At 36.3% G+C, this 22,822-nt stretch overlaps 1 protein-coding gene across 1 annotated transcript in view; it reads right to left on the bottom strand.

Annotated features, from left to right (window-relative positions):
- The window catches only part of rl (Mitogen-activated protein kinase rl), a 536,876-nt gene that overhangs the window by 469,789 nt on the left and 44,265 nt on the right, over nucleotides 1-22,822 (bottom strand). The window lies entirely within an intron of this gene.

Below are 22,822 nucleotides of genomic sequence, written 5' to 3'. Positions count from 1 at the left end.
TAATTCTTGATGTATATATAATAATTGTTATGGGTAATAATAGTGTAATTTCTACATCAAAGATTAAAAAGATTACTGCAATTAGGAAGAATCGCAGTGAAAATGGTAATCGGGCTCTTGATTTAGGATCAAAACCACATTCAGAAAGTGATCTTTTTTCTCGATCTTCAATTTGAAACGAACAAATTTCAGCATTACTACTACTTATAAGTTTTACCAGTACAAAGAGGTATCAAATAAAAAAATCAAATAAAACCCCGTTAAAAGAATTACCGAGTTCGCGCCATCAATGTTAGAGTCTATGTCTTGCTTGGTGAAATTCAGAAGTGCATTCAAAGTATTATGTGGTATTATCATTAAAACAAAATTAGAAATAGGATGCGAATTTGAGTAAATTTTGAAATTAGGGCTGCACTAAGACGGAGTATGTTATAATTTTTAATGATTATTCATACTATTGCATTTACCTGCGCACTATTTAACAATTAAGTGCAAAATAAACTATATCTACAGGAACGAAAATCTGGTGGGTTTTATGACATATCTGGTGAGTTTTTGTAAGCGTGCAGTAGTTTCTCGCAAATTGGAGTTGGCAACACTGATCAGAGAGAAAATAAAGAGAGAAGAAAGGAATGTGAAGAAAGAAATACACAACTTGACAAGAGAGAAATAAAAGGACGTATTAGACTGGAGAGATGAGAGAAACGAGCAGAGGAAGGGGAAAAGAGGCCAGAAGAGATTTTAAACAACTTTCAAGAACACGGTGGCATTACGGCGATAATGCACTCCGTGCATGAGTTTTTCGTTTACTAAGTGTGGAACTGCACACATCCGGACGGTAATTTAGATTTTATTTCCGTAGCCTACTTATTATTTCACCAATAGTGAAATTCACACAAGAATCATAGATAGTTTCATTGAAGAAACAAGAGCTTTTTTTTCATCTTCACTACAACCAGGAATCCTCCGGAGCAAAGTAAACCGTGTAGGCTACAGGATGCTGGAGCCAATATAAACACGTGGAATTCTACCTTCGTCTCTCTCTTACATCATCTACACGTAATGAAGTTATAAGAAAAGGTGATAAATGTTTAAAGAAAGATATAAGCTTTCCAAACATACTGCTATTATTCTTCACTGAAGCAATAACACAGGAAATATAATACAATATCACTTTTCGTTGTGCGACCAATTTCCGACCTCTTCAGGTATATATTTCTCTTAGTATTAAGGTCAATCTAACGTTCCGTGTGCAATAAAAGTAAGCCATTTTAACAATATAAATACCGATGTGAACGACGAGTTAGATTACTTCTGTGTACCTTCAATAAACAGCACCACCGTCATTATCCGCTTCACGAATTGTGCTTTCGGTTCATTACGTCTTCCCTCAAGTGAAAATTGAGCCAACACTATAGAGTATTCGACTTAGAAAAAACCATTGGTTTGGGCTAGTACACTGTTGCCGCAAGATGCTTCCGTTAATAGAACGAGTGAGGTATAGTATCTCTATCTCACTCTCTTCCTAATACGTACAGCGTTCTAGCAAGTTTATCGCACATGTTAGGTATGCTGAGTCCGTTGAAATGGTAAAAAAACCCTATTAATGTCATAAAGATGCCTGCAAAAACATACATTATATTTTATATACATTATAACTAGACTTCGGATATTTAGGCCATTAACCAACTTTTAGACAACTCAATTAGGCTCCATAATGATCGAAAGTAGGCATTAAAATACAGTTTTAGAGATCTAAAACGTTACTGCAATTACAAATAATAATAATAATAATAATAATAATAATAATAATAATAATAATAATAATAATAATAATAATAATAACAATCATCTCCTCTCGTGCCGAGGTCAGGAAAGCATTTCAGCTCCACCGTCATGTCCCCATACGCTCTTACTTACTTACATATGGATTTTAAGGAACCCGAAGGTTCATCGCTGCCCTCACATAAGCTCGCCATCGGTCCCTATCCTGTGCAAGATTAATCCAGTCTCTATCATCATATCCCTTCTCCCTCAAATCCATTTTAATATTATCCTATCGGCCTCCCCAAAGCTTTTTTTCCCTCCGGCCTCCCAACTAACACTCTATAAGCATTTTTGGATTCCCCCATACGCACTACATGTCCTCTCCATCTGAAACGTTTGGACTTAATGTTCCTAATTATGTCAGGTGAAGAATACAAAGCGTGCAGTTCTACGTTGTGTAATTTTTTCCATTCTCCTGTAACTTCATCCCTCTTAGCCTCAAATATTTTCCTAAGAACCTTATTCTCAAACACCCTTAACCTATGTTCCTCTCTCAAAGTGAGAATGCAAGTTTCACAACCATACAGAACAACTGGTAATATAACTGTTTTATAAATTCTAATTTTCAGATTTTTTGACAGCAGACTAGATGGCAAAAGCTTCTTAACCGAATAATAACAGGCATTTCCCATATTCTGCGTTTAATTTACTCCCGAGTGTCATTTATATTTGTTACTGTTGCTCCAAGATATCTGAATTTCTCCACCTCTTCGAAGGATAAATCTCCAATTTTTATATTTCCATTTCGTACAATATTCTGATCACGAGACATAATCATATACTTTGTCTTTTCGAGATTTACTTCCAAACCTACCGCTTTACTTGCTTCAGATAAAATTTCCGTGTTTTCCCTAATCATATTCACGTCATCCGCATAGACAAGAAGCTGATGTAACCCGTTCAATTCCAAATTCTGTCTGTTATCCTAAACTTTCCTAATGGCATATTCTAGAGCGAAGTTAAAAATTAAGGGTGATAGTGCATCTCCTTGCCCCATACGCCCTACAGATACATTTACCTAACTTATAGAAAATAAAAATCGGGTCCACCGAATCCATATCCACACTGCAATGTGGTACCCCTGGTTGATATTAATATTGAGAAGAGCGTGTTAAAATAAATTCCACCCTTTCTTTGATCTTGTTATCTGTTATTCTCACACGTAATGGGGTTCGTCTGAATAACGGATAACTTTGATTTATTACGAAGGAAAAACTACAGATGAGGAACGTGAATAGGTAACTTGGTTCCACTGCTGAAGATTTCCGCACAATACAAAACTCGATATTGCTGTTTCACTCACACCATCCGAGGCTCGTGGGGCTCATCGATCTCCCATTCAAAAGAGCTCGAGATAATTTCGAGAATAAGAAACCAAGTCATAACACAATGCCAACATACTGGTCCAGACGCAGCTAAAAGTTTGTTGTCGATTTCTCACTAAAAGGGACTGGTGTTCGACGCCAAGAATGTACTGTAAAATCTCTGGTTGGACAATAAATAACGTCTGTCTGTCTGTGGCGCCTTTGATCTTGATGACACGAACCGTAAGCTTACAGAATTACGGTTCGTGTTGAAGAATGAATATGAAGCAGATTGGCAATGCGACTTAAAAGCCTATGCTTGCGAATTGTTGCTTAGCAGTAGATTACCCCTGCTTTTATTGTTCTAGTACACAAAGTGCTCTTCACGTTCTTCATTTTGAAAATTACCTGTTATCGCAGAATGAGAAAAGCGACCAGCACACATTAGGGTTACCATGAGAAGAAATTCTATAGGAGGACATAGAATCTAAAATAAGAGGATATTGCTGAAAAAAGGAGGACTTTTAAAAGTTGGTATGAACAAAATTAAAGATAAAAACAATGGCTCACTAGTTGCTGGATTAGTATTACATCTGTACCCTACTTATCGATGGAGCCCACTTTGTGCACAAGAGCCTGAAGGGACAAACATATCTTGCAACAAATAACTATGGAACTGTTCACAGGACATGTTCTTGAAACTATATTTCACCATGATGATAGCTCTGACTGTCTCCGTTAGCATGCGATTTCGTTCTTTTGTCCATTCAGCAGATATTTGGGAAAATACTCTCTCAGCACTTCCACTGTGACTTGGAATAGAGAAATAGAACTGACATATTTTTAAGAGTTCTGAGAAAGTTTCAGTGCTCGCAGAACTAGAGAAGAAGGTGGAAATATGGGCTAGGAATGGTAATATGGGTTACCTCGTTTTTTTTACTATAGGCCTATATGATGTTGTTACCTAGCGAAAAATCTCTAAAAGTACATCTCGTGTCCATCAGTCTGCGTGTACAAGGGCACAAACCACTTGTCTTTATGGTGTGGATGTGGTGTGTCCTTTGTGTTTTTCATCAATTTCAAAATTTTTGCAGGTATGTAGTTTCAATTCTATTGAAAGAAATATATTTCGTGTTTAAACTTCAAGCTTGATGTGTTGCACTGATTACGAATGGCTCTATCACATGGGATAAGAGTAATATTTATTTAGAACAACAATTGCCATACATAATCTTAAAAACCTTCATGAGTCGATGCTGCCAATATGGGCTACCGCTATGTGTCAAATATGGGATAGGTAGCCCATATTACCAGCACATTAACATGTCCCGTATTTTCACTATCGTAATTTGTGTTATTTGTTACAGAATATTGTCATTGATGTGACACAGGTTTACTACTTATGTTTCTTTGTTTTTTCCAATTTTATTTTCACAAATTTTGTGGTAGCCCATATTTACACCCCACTACCTATAGAGGAGCAGTTCTCCTTCCTTTCAAAAATAAATTATATTATGCCAATATCTATTGCAACTATTGACCTTTAAGATTGGAAAAATTGTATATGAATAATTGATTTGTATGTCAATAAAGATTTCCAAGTAATATGTCACACCATTTCCCATTATTATGACGAAACAAAATGGTAGCCCATATTTCCACTTTCTCCTCTATTGGAATTGAAGAATTTGAATCATTGTTTATCTAAACTTAAATCTTTGTCCAAATTAACTTGATTGGCATATCTTTGTACATTGAAGAATATCATTTATTAAATAGCTTAGAATCATGAATAGTGACACTTTTAAAGTGTAAGAATTCAATGCATGTCAATAGGTCATCATATTTTATGTTTTTTTTATGTGCACCAGCTTCAACCATTGAAACCAGTTAAATTCTGTCATAGGTTTTCATCATTTGTTTAGATATTATATGCATAATATCACACATCATTCAATATTCATATTAATTCTAGTTGAAATGCGAAATGTCGGACATTCCAATTTTTTTAAAGCGTGCCGGATAGGATAAAATGATTAAAAAAGAGAACATGTCCTCCTTTTGCCGGAAGGATGGCAACCCTAGCACACACAGACGTTCTATAACTCCGAGACCCTACACATGGACACAAAACCGCGAATATCTGTTTATTTACTCTCCCAATTTTTCCTGTAACTTTATTTAAACCAATTCTGGCACATTGTTATGAACCATGGACTGTCAGGAAGAAGAATAAGGCTCGAATAGTAGCTGAGAAGAGGTTTATGAAATGTACGGCTGGATTCACAAAATGGGATCACAGAAGAAAAGACGACGTACTTTTCAAAGAATTACAGATTAAACATATTTTTCTTTAACTAGAACAACAAAGGGAAATTAGAAGAACAATGGCAATGGAATGGGTAACGAAAGAATCCCGCTATAGACAGACCTCGAGGGAGGAGCTCAATTGGACGTCCTGCTAAAAGATAGAGTCCGTAACAGGACACATAGCCTTATATATGATTGGTGGATGACATGATGAGCGAGAGAGAGACTCGAAGGAAGATTGAGTGTGAGACTTTCTCTGTGTTCCTGTGGAAGCCATGTCTTAATGTCTTATTCTTCCGCAAAAAAAGTTTGAATACTGATCAAACATTGCTGACTGTATAAATTCTGCTCAGTCCATTTGCGAAATCTCAGGGTTGTATGATTCTGGTAGACAGAAAATGAATTAACAAAAAAAAGATTCTATAAAAGCGACGCTAGAATTGTCATTACTCGATGACAACGCAAGCGTGCGGAATGAAATGGTGGCGGTGGTCTGGTCTAATCTTGCATGGATTCGCTAGTATTATAGAACCCGAACAACTGCCTCTAATTGCCTTTGACGCTTAAATTACACGCAACATGAACTCTCGCCACAAAGAGATAGGACGATGCAACTTGTAACTACATAAACAACATATTCCAGAACAGTAATGATGTTGGGAAAGGACATAGGTAAACAATAGCAAAACAATTAGGCATACTATGATCCATAGCTACGGCTCAAAACCACAGAACCCCAAAACATAACCCAATATTATCTCAGAAACAATTTCATCAAATAAAATTTTAATTCTTTAGGGCAGGGTTAAAAGAGCGAACTAACAATCACAATAGACAAACAGAGTAATACAACAATGTTGCCTTTATTAGAATGTAATGTGTAGGAAATAAGCGCATAACCTATCCTGTTTTTAATCTATATCTTTACTATGAATTATTTTTTCTGATAAAGGTTTCATTGAAATATCAGAGAAAAAAGTTGTTATGGAGCTGCCACATTCTCATTATACGGTTTATGAGTTTCGCAACATTTAATTATTTTATCATAGTTCAATGTTATTTCTCTTTATAGACCATTTCATTCATAACTATGAATTTTATGTCCGAAACATCTTAATTGTCTACTTCGGATTACTACACTTTTATTAAATCAATGTTGTTGTAAGCCACCGGCGTACCTCAGGCGATAGCGCGTTGATGCATGCTAATCCGGAGTTGCGCTCGGGCGTGAGTTCGATTCCCGCTTGTGCTGATTACATGGTTGGGGTTTCCCGAGGTTTTACCCAACTGTAAGGCTAATGTCAGGTAATCTGTGGCGAATAATTCTCGGCCTCATCTCGCCAAATACCATCTAGCTATCACAAATTCTATCGACGCTAAATAATCCAGTAGTTGATACAGTGTTGTTAAATAACTATATATATATATGTGTGAAATAAATGTTCCATATACCTTTGTTGTTTCGGATTTTCGATGTAGTATTTTCATTAATTTGTTTGCAATATTTCATTTTCAAATGTGATTACAACAACGCAGCTTTTCTTCCTCATTAAAAGGTAGGCCTACACTTATTCCTAACACACACCATAGAGCCCATAGGACGTTAAGGCTCCCACCTTTACACAACCAGAATTTAGTAGCAACACAAACGACAGAGACCTAAGTGCTTGCTGCCTTTAATCCTACACATAAACCCCTGGTACTCGATTCTGTTAGAGGCTAAGTGAACCCCAGGACCATAGTATGGTCCAAAGGATAAGAACAGTAGAGAAAATCCACAAATCCATCGGGAATTGAATCCGCAATCTTCCGAGTTGAGCAACGAATTAACCCCGACACTACCGTGCGCCTACTTTCTTCTTCAGTACCCGGTTAAATTTATATATAGTATAAGAATTTAACGGAAATGAAATGCATTTTGGGAATTGCAGAGGAATTAAAAATATCATTTTTTAAAACCGTTTAGTTACTAAAACTAAAGACGACACGTCACCCAAGTGAAGTGAGCGGATGTTGATATCAAGACCTCTTAGTAAAACTGTAAAGAAATATGACACCATTAGATTCGCATAGTTACTATAATGTACGATAACGGTATTAAAAAACAGAGACAAAAGACATTTCAGGAACCTGAAGACGGCATACACATACAAAGGGATAATACAGTGATACAAATCCTAGAATTTACGTATATTTGAAAAGAACATTTTCTTGTTATCGGTCTTCTTCGTTATTGCCATCACAATAACACGCAAGAAAATATTAATCATATTATCACATTTAGCACACGCTTTGTTATCTAGTATAATTTCTAGATTCCTTCAAAGTTGCTTTAACATGACTATTACACTTTTACTACGTCACACTACTTTCGACCAATAAAACGGTACGAAAGGACATCTTTCAACCAATCATGGCTGCTTATAGCACAATTTTATCACTTCCCTGGCACTTGTTTGTTTGTTTTCCAACATTCCAGACTGAAAATTCTTTATGGTACCATAAAACATGCTTTGGGATAGTCATTTGTTTCCCGCAAAGATAATCGACTGAAAATGGCGGCTCCGTTCCAAGTTTTGGTGGAGAGAACATTAGTGAAATAGAATTTTTGTAAGTCAATTAATATTTATTTTATTGTACGAGTAGTACTTTATTTCTTCTAATCTTGATATACTATACTTTCTTCTGTTTTTATCATCTCCCTACCATTTGTTTCTTTGTTTGCAAACATTTCTAACTGCAAATTTTTTACGGTACTATAAAACATGCTTTGCGATCGTCATTTGTTTACCGCATAGACAGTCAATTGAAAATGGCGGCTCCGTTCAAACGTTTTAGTGAAGCTAATATTAGTGAAATAGAATTTTAGTAAGTGAATTAATATTTTATTGTATTAGAGTACTTTATTTCTTCTAATCTTTATATACTTTCTTCTAATCGTGTAATAGTCAATTAAATACCACTCGAGTTTTCATTTTCTCTAGATAAATCAAAACCTCTAGTGAGATTACTGGTGAAAACATTGCATGTTTGCTTGTATTCACTTCCAGATCTGAAGCTACAAGTCTTCTAAGTCCGAACTCGGATCGTCTAATCTAAAGTCAACAAAATTAGATTTAAGCAGATTACTCGATCTCGCAGTTGACATTTTCCGAATTTGAGTGAAAGCAGAAACAAATTTTCAAACGTAACTGAAAACGGTAAAAACTATCTACGCAGCGATAAAATATTTACACGTGAAAAACGCTGCAAGAACTGAAACTAACATAAATATTATAGGCCTAAATGCTATTTTTATATTCTACTTAAAATATAATTTCAGAACTATCACGAATAATATTTAAGAAACAGACAAAGGTGACGTGGCAGTCTTTAAAAAATTCTGCACTACTCAAAATGAAACCTTTTTGCGACAAGTGTAAGTAGGCTATACAGAATTTAGCGGAAACATATCCAAGGAACTCAGGTGTCTCTTGTATTTCGTTAATTTTATAGCGTATTTTGTCATTTCTTTTCATTAGGTTATTTAAAGATACTTTATCAACTACTGTCCACACCTGTGGAGTAACGGTTAGCGCGTCTGACCACGAAACCAGGTGGCCCAGGTTCGAGTCCCGGTCGGGGCAAGTTACCTGGTTTTTCCGAGGTTTTCCCTCAACCCAATATGAGCAAATATTGGGTAACTTTCGGTGCTGGACCCCGGACTCATTTCACTGGCATTATCACCTTCATCTCATTCAGACGCCAGATAACCTAAGATGTTGATAAAACGTCGTAAAATAACCTACTAAATTTTATCAACTATTAGGTTATTTACCATCGATGGAACTGGTGATGGATGTGGGCCAGTTCCCTCCTGCGGTCAATTTTCACAGTCCAATTCCCTCCCGGTCGATTGAAGTCCTAAGATAATATCCTCATTACCTCCCGGCTAAATTTTATTTAGAATACAAGTAACCCTCTTCCCTCCTGGTTACTGTACACGGAGTAATATTATTTTGTGAACGCACTGTGATTGCTTTTGTTTCTGCATGCGCTGTTCACATGTAGTGTTAACAGTTGTTATGTGGTTGTACTGGATTAGTTACTCGTACTATTATGACTGAGGTAACGAAAAAATTTTAAGTGAGAAGGGAAAGGACTTAATGTTATATAATGGATTTAAATTCAGTTTTCAGAAGACATTGAAGGACGGTGTACAAAGATGGACATGCATTTAAAAAAAAACCTGCAAGTGCTTAATTAAAACTGATTCAAATAATGAAATAATGGTTGAACGAAATATTAAGCATAACCATGAATGCGTTAGTTCCTATGTCCTGAACCGAGATATAATTCGGAACTGTGCTAAACGCAAAGCTCGGATATTAATTTGAACTTCTGACTAAGGAGCGGATGTTCATGACCTAAAAATCTACTTAAAATGATTATTAAAATCCCCTTAAACTAAAGGAAAAATGACATAAGATTAAAATAAAATGACATTTAAATATCATTCATCGTATTCGCACCACAACTTCTTAAAAATCAGTCACCTTGTTTCAATGACTGCCCTGCAAATCTCGGAGAGAGGAGGCAACTTTCTGGAATTTGGCTAAGATAAAGGAAAAGCACATGCAACAAAATTAAGGTTTTAAGCGAAAACTGTAGATTTTAATGAGGGTTTACAATGTGTTTCAATCAGGGGTGGTCCGTATCAGTGCCTTCATTCTCTGTCTCCTCCTACCGCGCTTCACTTTTGTTACCAGAGCTTCCAGATGAGGGAGTGTGAATGACAAAACAAATTGTGGCCGCAGCGTGTATTCTTGCAATCTTTGCGTTAAAAATACTATCTGCTACAGTAGACATCTCTTCCGAACCATGTTGAGGACACAACGCCCTGTCCAGGACATGGTGAAAGTTTCCCCCTCCCCTTCTAAACATAAATTCTAAAGACACCCTTGTACCGACAGAAGAACAGTAACGGTCAAAGTCCTCACTTAAACTAAACTGCTGTCAAGCAGTTTATATTATTTGCGTTGAGTGAAGTGAAGCTTTCAGTGGAATGAGGGATGGACTTCAGAGTCAGCTTCAAACTATAAAATTCTAACTTAACTGTTATTCACTTAATCAGTAGGTAATTACTACTGACCTATTTGCTTAGAAAACGATTTAACAGACCTATCGGTAAAGAAGAAAGTAAAATCCATTCCAAATAATCTAAAAGTTCTTCAAAGTATTAAAAATGACCAAAAATGCCTAAAAATATATCAAAATGACCTATTAGTTCAAAAACGTCAAAAATGCAATATAAGAAATTATTTGTTTACGTTAATATTAACATAGAAAGGATTTCTATATTAACAGGCTTCGCCCTAATGTGAAAAATAAGAAGATGACTTTTCATCAACATCCGCCCCCTACTTATGACTAAGTGGGAAGAGAAGTTGTGTTTTCATTTCAGATGGGAGGGGGGAATTGACCCATAACCTCCGTGAACTTGATTTCAGATGGGAGGGAATAGACCTGTACCTTTTTCCGGGAGGAAATAGGGCTACACATTTGGGAGGGAATCGAGCAACTCCGCCGGTGATAGCGAGATGGTATTTGGCGAAATCAGGCCGAGAATTCGCCATTGGATTACTTGAAATTCGCTTTGAAGTTGGGGATAATCTCGACGAAAACCCATCAGTTAATCAGCCCAGCGGGAATCGAACTCACGACTGAACGCAGCTTCAGATCAGAAGGTAAACACGCTACCGCCTGTGTTACGCCGGTGGTTCTGTTGTCTTAAGCGATGGAAGTGCGTCATGCTAATTACGTTAATTACTTGACCAGGATGTTCCGCTACAATCTCCAGGATCTGCCCGGTATCGAGCACCATCCCTTTCGTGAGAAAGCGTCAGCTGACATAGGCCTATACGCTCCCTAAATAAATGAAGACAAGAATAAATACGGAAGGAATGAAGTCACCTCATTCAAACGGATCTCAAGACAATATCAACTACATCTCACTCCGAATGTACGTACCTATGTTGTGTTACATCTCTCAACAGATGCCCGAGGCGAGCCTTACAAAAATAGCATACGGACAGTGTGTTGCGTACCACTACGGAATCGAATATGGAAGTGAATTAATGTCATTAAAATTTCACATAATAACAATGTCTCATTATAATATTAAAACGATTCGTGGACAATATAGGTAATGACGTGAGAAAAAATCTAGATGAATATTTCGCGCCTATCCTCCATTTGATACTGCGTTTTCCGCTTACTTTCCATCAATTTCAGTCACTCATAACTTGAGACCAGCACAACATGAAGAAAGTTTTGCCAAAATCTAAAAAATAAATATCCCAATGTTAAAATATTCCAGCTTTTAGAGATTAATAGTTTTGTCTATAAATATGATACCAGTGAAATACAATAAATAAGTATAGAAATTAAACAGATTTTCAGCATCATTAAACCCTTAGCCTACTGAATGCACGAACTAAGTAATTAAATTTCTTAGGCCTACATTTTGAAGAGAACAAAAACAAACACTTCTTACACTGGCTGGACTCCAAACTGGTTACATTATTCATAGTAAGTTCCCTATATTTTCTGACAAAATATTATACCTTCTGTCAGTTAATACTTTCTTCATTCATACATAGTGTTCTGCTCAAGGGCAGGTATTCCACTGCAAACCTAGCATTCTCCAGTCTTTCCTATTTTCTTCCTTCCTCTTTGTCTCCGCATATGATACATATATCTTCATGTCATCTATCATATGATATCTTCTTCTGCCCCGAACTCTTCTCCTGTTCACCATTCATTCCAGTGCATCCTTCAAAAGGCAGTTTCTTCTCAACCAGTGACCCAGTCAATTCCTTTTCCTCTTTCTGATCAGTTTCAGCATCATTCTTCCTTCATCCACTCTTTCCAAAAACAGCTACATTTCTTATTGTCTGTACACTTCACACGCTTCATCCTTCTTCACATCCTCATTTGAAGTGCAGTATTATCTTCTATAATGATGGAAAAGATGGCTCCACATCACATGGTGTACCTATCGCGGATAATAGCGAACCTCCTAAAATACATATATATTTTTTCTATAACATACATGCCTATGTAATACGAGAAGTTTAAGTGATAAATTACAAACGGTATGGCATGACGAGAAGCAAATAATAATAACAATAATAATAATAATAATAATAATAATAATAATAATAATAATAATATACGTTGCATATTATTAGATTTGTGGTATAATACGCGCGGTCGCTGTCTAGATTTTCTACAGAGCTCTTCAGAAATAAAGAAGAAATATACTGTCAAATTCCAAAGAGAACTGATAAGGCCTCAATGTCACAATTTTGAAAGATAGATATTACAATATTCCAGGCGGCCTGGCCTCCCTCTCAGCTATCGGTATTCCGTCTCTTTCCCACTCACTCGCTCTCTCTCTCCGGGGCTCGGCACGGCTCATGTGAACCCAGGGCTGCCACGCACAGGGTTGCCAGATTGGGCTACTTGAAATTTGAATTGGCTATTGATTTTTACCATTGGACTACTTGCGACTTCTTGGGCTACTCAAAAATTTTCGGGGCTATTTTTGGGCTATTCTTTTCTGATTTGAATTTGTGAAAAATTAATAATAATAGGTGTAATAATAGTCTCCGACTCGTGAAAAAAAAAAAAAAAAAAAAAAAAACCTTTTACAGTGTACGTCTCGCCTTATTCTACCACCACCTTAACCACGAGAAACAAAGTACCTATGCGAAATACTGTACATACAGTATATTGCACAATGTCACATGACCAAGCCAGTGTAAGGGGATTTTCTCGTTTCACCATGACCAATGCCAGCAGAAATGCAGTGGCGAAGTGCAGCTTGCAGGCAGATAATAATCAGTTCCTGTTTTTCCTTTACTTCAAGCGTTAGCATTTTTGTGAATGCCGATGCAGTTTATTACAATAATCTTAAATTAGGAACTAGGATCTGTTGTAAAAGTAGACTAATACAGTTTTTAAGTTATATTAGAGAATTACTTTTTTGACATTTTTGTACCCTAATTATACTGTAGGCTAATTATTATTATTGAATTCTGAGTCCTATAGTGAAATAATTTTAAGAGAACTGTGTTTGTTGTAGAAGTGATATACAGTAACATTTTTAAATTGTGATAGTGAATAACTTTACATTTATTTTGTTTTGTGATTATACTGAAAATGGAAATATTTATTATTTCGTTCTGTAATTGCTGAAAATAGGAAAGTGGGAGAAGTAATTTATACCAAAACGTTTAATAGCCAATGGTTAAATGATACTTCATTCTCAAACTGGCTTCAGGATGTGAAAGACGACAGCAATAAAGCAGATTGTAATGTTCAAATTAGTGCTCATAAAGGAGACTTGAAAAAAAAAAAACATTCCGATTCCGTTAAACATATATAATCCGCGAAATATAAATCTGCCATTTATATTGGGCTACTTTTTCTGAATGTTGGCTACTTTTTCAGCGAGCTTTCGCTACTTTAAGTTGTACCAATCTGGCAACCCTGGCCACGCAGCATCCCGGGGCTGCCCACTTGGTACGGTCTGCCCTAGCAATAGCAATAGTGGATAACAATAAACTATAAGAAACAAGAGAGAAAACTGTTTAATGGAATAAATCATAAATAAAAATAAAATCTGATTTTAATATATACACCGTTATTTGTAAGGTAACCGATTTGTAGCATGAACACTATGTGTAGTTCACGGGCTGTTTAGATGGCAATTTAACCAGGATTTAGATCATCAATCATAGTGAAAGATGAGAGACACAGCATTTATAATTCTGTAATATTTATAGCTAAAAGACTGAAGTCTGGATACGCGGATAATAAGTGGGAAACCTTCTACTGATATATCGAACAAATTTTAGTGAATGCTGATCTGTATGTATTTCGCAATAAATAGGCCAATAAATTAAAATAGCCAATTTCAATTGTCGTAAAATGAATGTCAATCTTCAAACCGTCACGTTTCAAGGCAATGTCGTTGTTTGTTTCATATGAATACAGAACCAGGTTTTGTTCCCAATAATATTAACAATTTAATAACGAAGAAGAAATTGAATACCAATAACTACACAAACTAATTTGACATGTCTACCAAGATCAGAGAAAACAGACTGAAGGATAGTCTTCCTAATGAAATGCTTTGTTTTTGTTACAACTGCCCGAGGTTAGGTGGAGTCCCAGCAGATCTAGTAAGAGAGAAATACTAGCTTTCTAGAAATAACAGGTTTAAAGCTCAATCAGTGAGAAGATTGGAGAGAGAGAGAACGACAACAGCAAGTAAATGGAAGAAAGAAGATACAGAATAGGGAAACTAAAATACAGAAGGACGGAAGGAACACCGAGCGGTTTGAAAAATACCAGAGTAAATCGATGAAATGAAGATTACAAATTCTCCCTTGATATATATTTCAAGAATTTCATAACAATTTTGTTCATTATCATGTCGCCAATTATTCAAAAATACAAATTCATTTCATATGCGCCCAAACGAGATGACAAACATTCTTTTTTTCTGAAGTGTACAATTTAAGCAGTTGGAACTAATTTTGAACAAATTCGCATAAAATAACTATTCGTATATTATAGAAATTTCTAAAATTAGTTTGTCTTTTATTACTCGACCAAGGCCAGTGGAGTCCTGCAACCCGGAGCCGTGGCGCTACTGTTCCTGCGTTCGTAATACTTCATAGCGATAGTTCACATTACGCCCGCGGCTCCACTCGCCTCGGTCGAGTAATATTTTTTTTTTTTTTATTATTATTATTCAATGCAGTGGCACTTGACTAGAGTCATTGGCCGTACAATGGCGATAAAAACTAAAAGGAAAGAAAACGAAATAAAGTGAACAATGTGCAAGGAAACTTTGAAGGAGTGGATGTCAGCACTGCTGCATTCTGTCTCTGGCTCCCAGTACCTATCCACAAAGCCGACAGATGAAAGAGCTGGACAAGTCTTAATGTGGTTTGAGTCCATGGTGTCGGAACATCCACAGAGCATGCAGTGGGGACTGGATAATACACCCAGGCGGTGGGGTCGAGTAATATATAATTAGCTATTTAATAGTGACAGAAAAATGGCTTAGAACGAAATTCTAAATAAACAAATAGCAACTCTATCAAAGCAGGCCACAGGACAGATGGAGTTGTGTAACTAATAAATTGTATTACAGACATTCTCCCGCGAGTAACAAGATATGGGGCGTTCAGAGCACAAGGGGTGAAGTCCACTTTTGGGCAATTGGGATATATATCGTTTGTACATACCTTAGATGAGGCTACTTACAGAGCATAAAAGAATCATGTCCTCACAAACTTTGCAATGGGCAGATGTTTAAAATCACACTCACATTTAATGGATAATTAACTATACATAAAAGACTCTAAGTCTAATTTTCTGAAAAGTTTATTTTTGTGACTTGATTCCCTTGTGCTCTGAGCGCCCCATATATTTTAGAGAGTTTCACACTCTCACCAAATATATCAGTAGTGACATCAACATACAGTTAACGTTTAGCGCAGTGTTCCGTGTTACAATTGGTGTAAGCGTTGCAAGTGTTCTATAAGCGTTTAGTATATCCTTCATCTTAGTTCAAAATATGATTTGTGTCGTGTTTTTCTATTTGTATTATAAGTTCTATTCAAGTTGTGATTTTGTATTTGTGCTGCTGATTTATATTTGTGTTATCATTTTGTAATTGTATTTCTCGTTTTGCAATTCGAGTTGTTTGATTTATTTTTTAATTCTGTGTTATTTTGTATTTGAATTTTGGTGTGTTCTTTGTGTTATTTTGTATTTGTTTTTAGTGTGAATTTTGTTTGGTCCGTTTTATACTGTAGCAGTATTACTATCGGGTATCTGCCCATCCGTAATGCAATAAATTCATTCAATTACTCATCATGTTTCAATAGGTCTATTGTTATATTCTATGTGTATTATCCTAGGTCAGATTTTAACCAGCGAATATTTAATGAAAGCATGATAACCACTCAGTAACAGACGACAAAGTCAGCTTATGAATTACTATCTGCAGTTCTTGGTTGTGAGATTCAGTAATCCCAACATATTGCATACCTTCGCTACACTCCAACTTTTTTTATCATTTTGAAGACAGAAGACGTTCTAAAGTCGCGTAAAGTAAATATAATGTCTGCCTTTTTATTAGTAAACAAAACTTCACCATTCTCAAGACTATATGCAATCTCGCAAACCCGAATCCTAGGAACTTTACCTCTTCACTTTTAATGAAATCGCAGAAACGATGAAACAATATTCTGTGTTCTTAGCCCATTTCCCTCTGCTATTCTTGTGGGTAGCAGGTGATCCGAAGCAAGCCGTTCTCCGTCAACTTGTTGATTCAAGGTGGTGCCAGAGGATTATCTCAACTCCAAACTCCTCTGTTATCAGAGCTTCATGAACAAATATCACGAGACAAACTTATTGGGTTGTACAAATACACCTCTGTTATACAAGTGCGATTCTAAAGGAACACTGCTTCTTCATATTGAAGAGCTGCATTACAATTTCAATATGAAGAACGCTAAAAAAAAACTGAAATCACAAGGGATAATATACAGAGTCATTCACGAGGATTTACCGCCACTTACGGAGCTTATTTCTGAAGACATTTTCAGCAAAAAATGTCATATAAACAAATGTCCTATTTCCAACATTTACAGAGTTACACTAATGTGAAGATGTTTGTTTGTAAAATACGTTTATTCTTTAGTTTGAAGAAGAAAGAATATTACAAATAGAGAATGAACCACTCAGAAGTATCGTTTATTTATTTGACAAGTATTCTGAAGCTAAAAATGTGCTGTGAACTCCTTAGTTGCTTCATACAAACATATATATATATATATATATATATATATATATATATATATTTAATTTTTAACTAGAAAATTACATTATTCTTATGCATTTATCACAACAATTATTACAAATCACACTACTTCCACCGACTTGATTCTATGCAGTTCATTTGCATCCTTATGTACAGTCTTCGAAGGTTTACAACACATTTTCAAAAATGTCGCCGTCCGCTTCGATACACTTAGTCGCACGCTTGTGAACCGCACTCGTTGCTGTACGTAACTTTATACTGTTATCTTTTATTTCCGTAGCGGCATGCATGATGCGCGCAAATACTACCCGTTTCAGCTCACGTTACCCGCGGCGTCTTCGTGAACCATCCGTTACGTCATACACTGTACAGTCGCGAGAGAATCAGTCTAGACTAGAGCAGCGTGAGGGACGTGTCTACAATCCGTTGAAGCATTTTAATACTGCATTAGTGAATTATTTAGTTGTATTATTATTGAATATACTGTGCATTGAATCGAACGGTACGTATTTATACTCCACTGAAGCATTTTAATACTGCATTAGTGATTCATTCAGTTGTAATATGTTTTAATATGCTGTGTATTGAATGAAACGTTTCGTGTTTACATGCCGTTGACGCATTCTAATACTGCATTAGTGATTTATTTAGTTGTAGTATCATTGAATACACTGTGCATTCAATCAAGTTCAGTTTAGATTTTATATAACCGAATCCATAAGATAGCCTAATATACTGTGTGGAATTTTCAGGGAAGGATTGCAATTGTGACAAAATATGGAAACTCCTCCAAAGAAGAAACCATCCCCAAAGGTGTACAATTCTCAAAGCAGGAAGATAATTTATAACGTATTGAAATTTTGTAGAGAGGAAAAAAGGGCAGGTCTCATTCTACCTTTAGCAAAAGCTATAGAAAGAGCAGCAAAAGCCGTTCGGGTACCTACATACTGTCTATAACATTGCAACACGTACTGTACCATGTTTCCTACCCCCGTAACTCCGCTTGCTGCCCACAGTCACCGTAGTTCTGATGTAAACAGAGACGGTAGCGACATCACTCCGAGAGGTAACGTGAAGTGGAACAGGTAGTAGCTCCTTACGTGTTTGTGACTTCGTGTGGTAGCTAGACAAGATCCTTCATCCATCCTACGTATACGCTCACCAACGTCTCCTGGATTCTGAAGAAAGACGAGATCGACTGTTCAATGAGATGAAGATGGAAAGACGAATAATAAAACAAGAGATTTAATTTAAATTTTCGCCGAAAAAAAGAGAATGAAAAATATTTATGTATTGAAATAATTACATTTTCAACATGCAACATTGATTAAAAGCATAATAAATAAAGTAGGTCTACATGAATAATAATAAAAAAAAAAAACAATTTTTTTATTTTTAGATGAAGGAGTCTCCAAGTACACGACATCGAATTAGTGTTAATTCTTACCTCCCATATTTGTTATCTTTTTGTAGAAAATGATCGAAATTCTATTTTCTGCAATTTGAATTAGCTGCGAAACGACAATAATTAAGAAGCCCGTTCTCAGGAAAAGATGATCGCAGTTATAGCATCTCTGGATTTCATACACGATGATCCGAAAAAAGCGTTTCAACATCGTCCAGTTCTGTTTCAATCTCGTAGCAGATACCCAACCAGCGCATGCGCATGAGATAATCCATGGTTCGTACATGAACTTATACATGAACCGCTTGTTAGAGCGTACCTCACAACATACGCAATCAAAGGCAACAATATGACTCATTGTTAATTGAACACGAACCCCGTCAGTGAAACAGCTGCTTACACGACATTGTCATATTTATGCTCACGCTATCTGCTGGCTGCTCGCTGGCGAAGATCAAGCGTTGTTCATGCGTTCAAATAACCAAACGTAACTCTGTAAATATTGAGAATAGGACATTTATTTATATGACACTTTTTGCTCAAAATATCTTCAGAAATAAGCTCCGTAAGTGGCGGTAAATCCTCGTGAATCACCCTGTATATATACAGAGTGTAACGAAAAAAGTGGGCTAACTTCAAGTATGAATTTGACATATTACAAAAGAAAAAAATTGTTATATCAACATGAGCGGAAATGCTCGGTTTCTGGGTAGTATAATCATAATGCACTCATGTGCATAGTGCTGGAATTATTGTGATGAATTCTGTTTACATTTCCTAAGCAGAATTGTTCTGTCCACCCCCTGTCTGAATACAAGCGCAACTCGTCGTCTATCAAGATTCGAACATGCTTGGCCTCCACGCTCACCAGATTTCAACCCATTGCATTTCTTTCTGTGGGAATATTTGAAGTCGTTGGTGTATCTGACTTCTGTGGAAAATGAAGGAACTCTCCATCAGCGGATTCCGCAAGGCTATTAGACAATAAGAACTAAGCTAGGAATTTTATTACATCATAATAATAATAATAATAATAAACTGAAACAATTTGTTTGAGTGTCGTAATGATTAAATGCATTAAAGGAGAGACTGCACTTCAACATAACAGATAGTTGAGATGAATTTAAAAAAAACTACCCTAATACCACAATCCCATAAGAGTTTCTGACTACAAACTCAGTGGATTCGGGACGGACACTCTTTAGAGAAATGAAGACTTACTTATCTCCCTTCAATAGAAGAAGGATATGTAATCATTGTGTACACAACAGTCGGTCGAGAGTTTAAACGAAATAGCTCTTTCAAAATAGCAACTGGAATGCTTGATTAGTTATAAATACAGTACCGGTACCTGTTCTTCTAACTTTAAAAATAACATTCCCTTTCGGAATACTTAATTACACAAGTATACACCAATCTCAACTAAATTTTCACACAAACACTGAGATGTTTTAGGTAATCATGGAATTGAGGCGACGTAAAAAAACACATTCACGATTCAATTTATTTAAAATGTTTGCCGTGTTAGGAAGCTTTCGCGTCGAATACGCATTATCTTGTTTGTTCAGCAGAATCAAGCTAATAGAAATTTTAATGCAGTACGTATATGCATGACACAACCACTTAAGTTACTGCAATGGAACTAAATATAACTGCAGAATCGACGAACTATTCAATTCCCGTCAGTGTTATTCTTACGCTGAAAACCTGAATCCTAACAATGCACATATATTTTTAAAAAATCGACTCAAAGTAGTAGAAAAATAACATGACCGAGTCTGTACCGATATCTGGCATTGCCAGGCTGGTACATTTCCACTACTCTCTCTCTTAATTCCCCGATGTCGACAATAGAAATGAAGCAGTGAAGTGAACATCCCGGACTGCGAAATATATTTCAATCACGGAAAGCTTATACTCTGTAAAACTTGATTATTTATGCAGCACGGGTGTCAGCGTGTAATCCGACAATATCCAATAAAAAGCTAAATCGAATGTGCTGGCTTTGCATGATTATTAGGATTAAAATTCAGACGAATTTTGGTTAATGTATGATGGGCAAGGACGGCGTCGTTGCAGATTTTCTTTAGGCACTCGAATTTCTCCTGTCGTCCAACATGGATACTTAACAGTAGAAAGGTGCAAAGTGCCAAATTTGTGAATAGTATTTTATTAATAAATAACTTTCGCTCTTGAACACTTTTAGGAATATTTTTTTTTTAGAATTGAACTGATAGTACTTACAACTTTTCACCAATCTTTATTAATAGTTTGATGATACTACCAAAATTAACACACTGACAGACAAACAAACTTCACAATTTATGAAAGGTGTTAAGTCCCATAAACATTTCCTAGGTACTATGATCCATTTATTATCCACAGATCTGCTAATTTCTGCAAATACTTCCTCTGAAGTGGTTTTGGAGACTGGAAGTATTCACCCTCACCACTTGGAACTGAATATCGCCGACTTTCATCATAAGTATTACTATACGTTCTATGTTGACGTCATGCCGGTATGACAATATTGAGACCCAACAGAAATGTTGATAGTGTTGATTAATCTTGGTCATAACAAAGCTATTTTCTATTCGGGTGTCAGTTCACTGCATTTTATTCTGCATTTTCATGTCACTTACAACAAAGAAAAACTTGCTAATTTAATGATATTTCCCCAATTTTCTGGCTTTTTAACACTAGGAATTGAAAAGTTTAAAACACACCAGCTGTGTCGTCTAGAGGTAATACATTATGTTTCTATGTAATTTACAGCCCTACATTACCTACGCATTAAAAATGTTAAAATGTTGTGTTTTTTAACGACGCTCGCAAATGCCGAGCTATATCAGCGTCGCCGGTGTGCCGGAATTTTTGTCCCGCAGGAGTTCTTTTACATGCCAGTAAATCTACTGACATGAACCTGTCGCATTTAAGCACACTTAAATGCCATCGACCTGGCAACCCGCAACCTCTGGCATAGAAGGCCAGGGCTATACCAACTCCGCCAACCAGGCTGACCCTACATATTATGTTTTATATAAGATTTATAAGTAACAAATATAAATGACACTCGGGAGAAAATTAAACACAGAATAAATATGGGAAATGCCTGTTATTATTCGGTTGAGAAGCTTTTTTCATCTAGTCTGCTGTCAAAAAAATCTGAAAGTTAGAATTTATAAAACAGTTATATTACCGGTTGTTCTGTATGGCTGTGAAACTTGAACTCTCACTTTGAGAGAGGAACAGAGATTGAGGATATTTGAGAATAAGGTTCTTAGGAAAATATTTGGGGCTAAGAGGGATGAAGTTACAGGAGAATGGAAAAAGTTACACAATGCAGAGCTGCACGCATTGCATCCTTCACCTGACATAATTAGGAACATTAAATCCAGACGTTTGAGATGGGCATGGCATGTAGCACATATTGGCGAATCCAGAAATGCATATAGAGTGTTAGTCGGGAGGTCAGAGGGGAAAAGACCTTTGGGGAAGCCGAGACGTAGATGGGAGGATAATATTAAAATGGATTTGAGGGAGGTGGGATATGATGGTAGAGACTGGATTAATGTTGCTCAGGATAGGGACCAATGGCGGGCTTATGTGAGGGCGGCAATGAACCTCCGGGTTCCTTAAATGCCAGTAAGTAAGTAAGTTAGTATAAGATTTACCTGCGCTGATCTTGTTTGCAGAAAACACCACTGCATATAATAATCAATAATGTCTTTGACATTAACACGACAAATAAACAATGGAGGGAAATCAAAACGAATAGCATATTGCACCTTTTTTTTATGAGAGAGCCCTCGTAACTTTGCATCACTGTCATTTTTTTTGTGGTCTTAATAACACTCTACAATCTTCTATGGACCTAGCCCTGTTGATGTGTAATTCCCCTTGGCAAGTTGCACCATTCTAGTGAAATATTACTTTCTTTTAATTTTGGCACTTAGCACCATTCTACTGTTAAGTATCCAATTCACCACTACCATCTTACAACGACAAGTTCCCAGGAAAGTAGTGACGGTCATTATCAAATCAGAACTATTGAATTATTCAGTCACTCGATACTCTGGGAAAATAATA

This window comes from Periplaneta americana, chromosome 1, assembly GCF_040183065.1.
Source record: "Periplaneta americana isolate PAMFEO1 chromosome 1, P.americana_PAMFEO1_priV1, whole genome shotgun sequence".
NCBI classification, from domain to species: domain Eukaryota; kingdom Metazoa; phylum Arthropoda; class Insecta; order Blattodea; family Blattidae; genus Periplaneta; species Periplaneta americana.
Note: the sequence above shows the minus strand (reverse complement) of the source record. Positions and strands in the feature narration are given on the sequence as shown.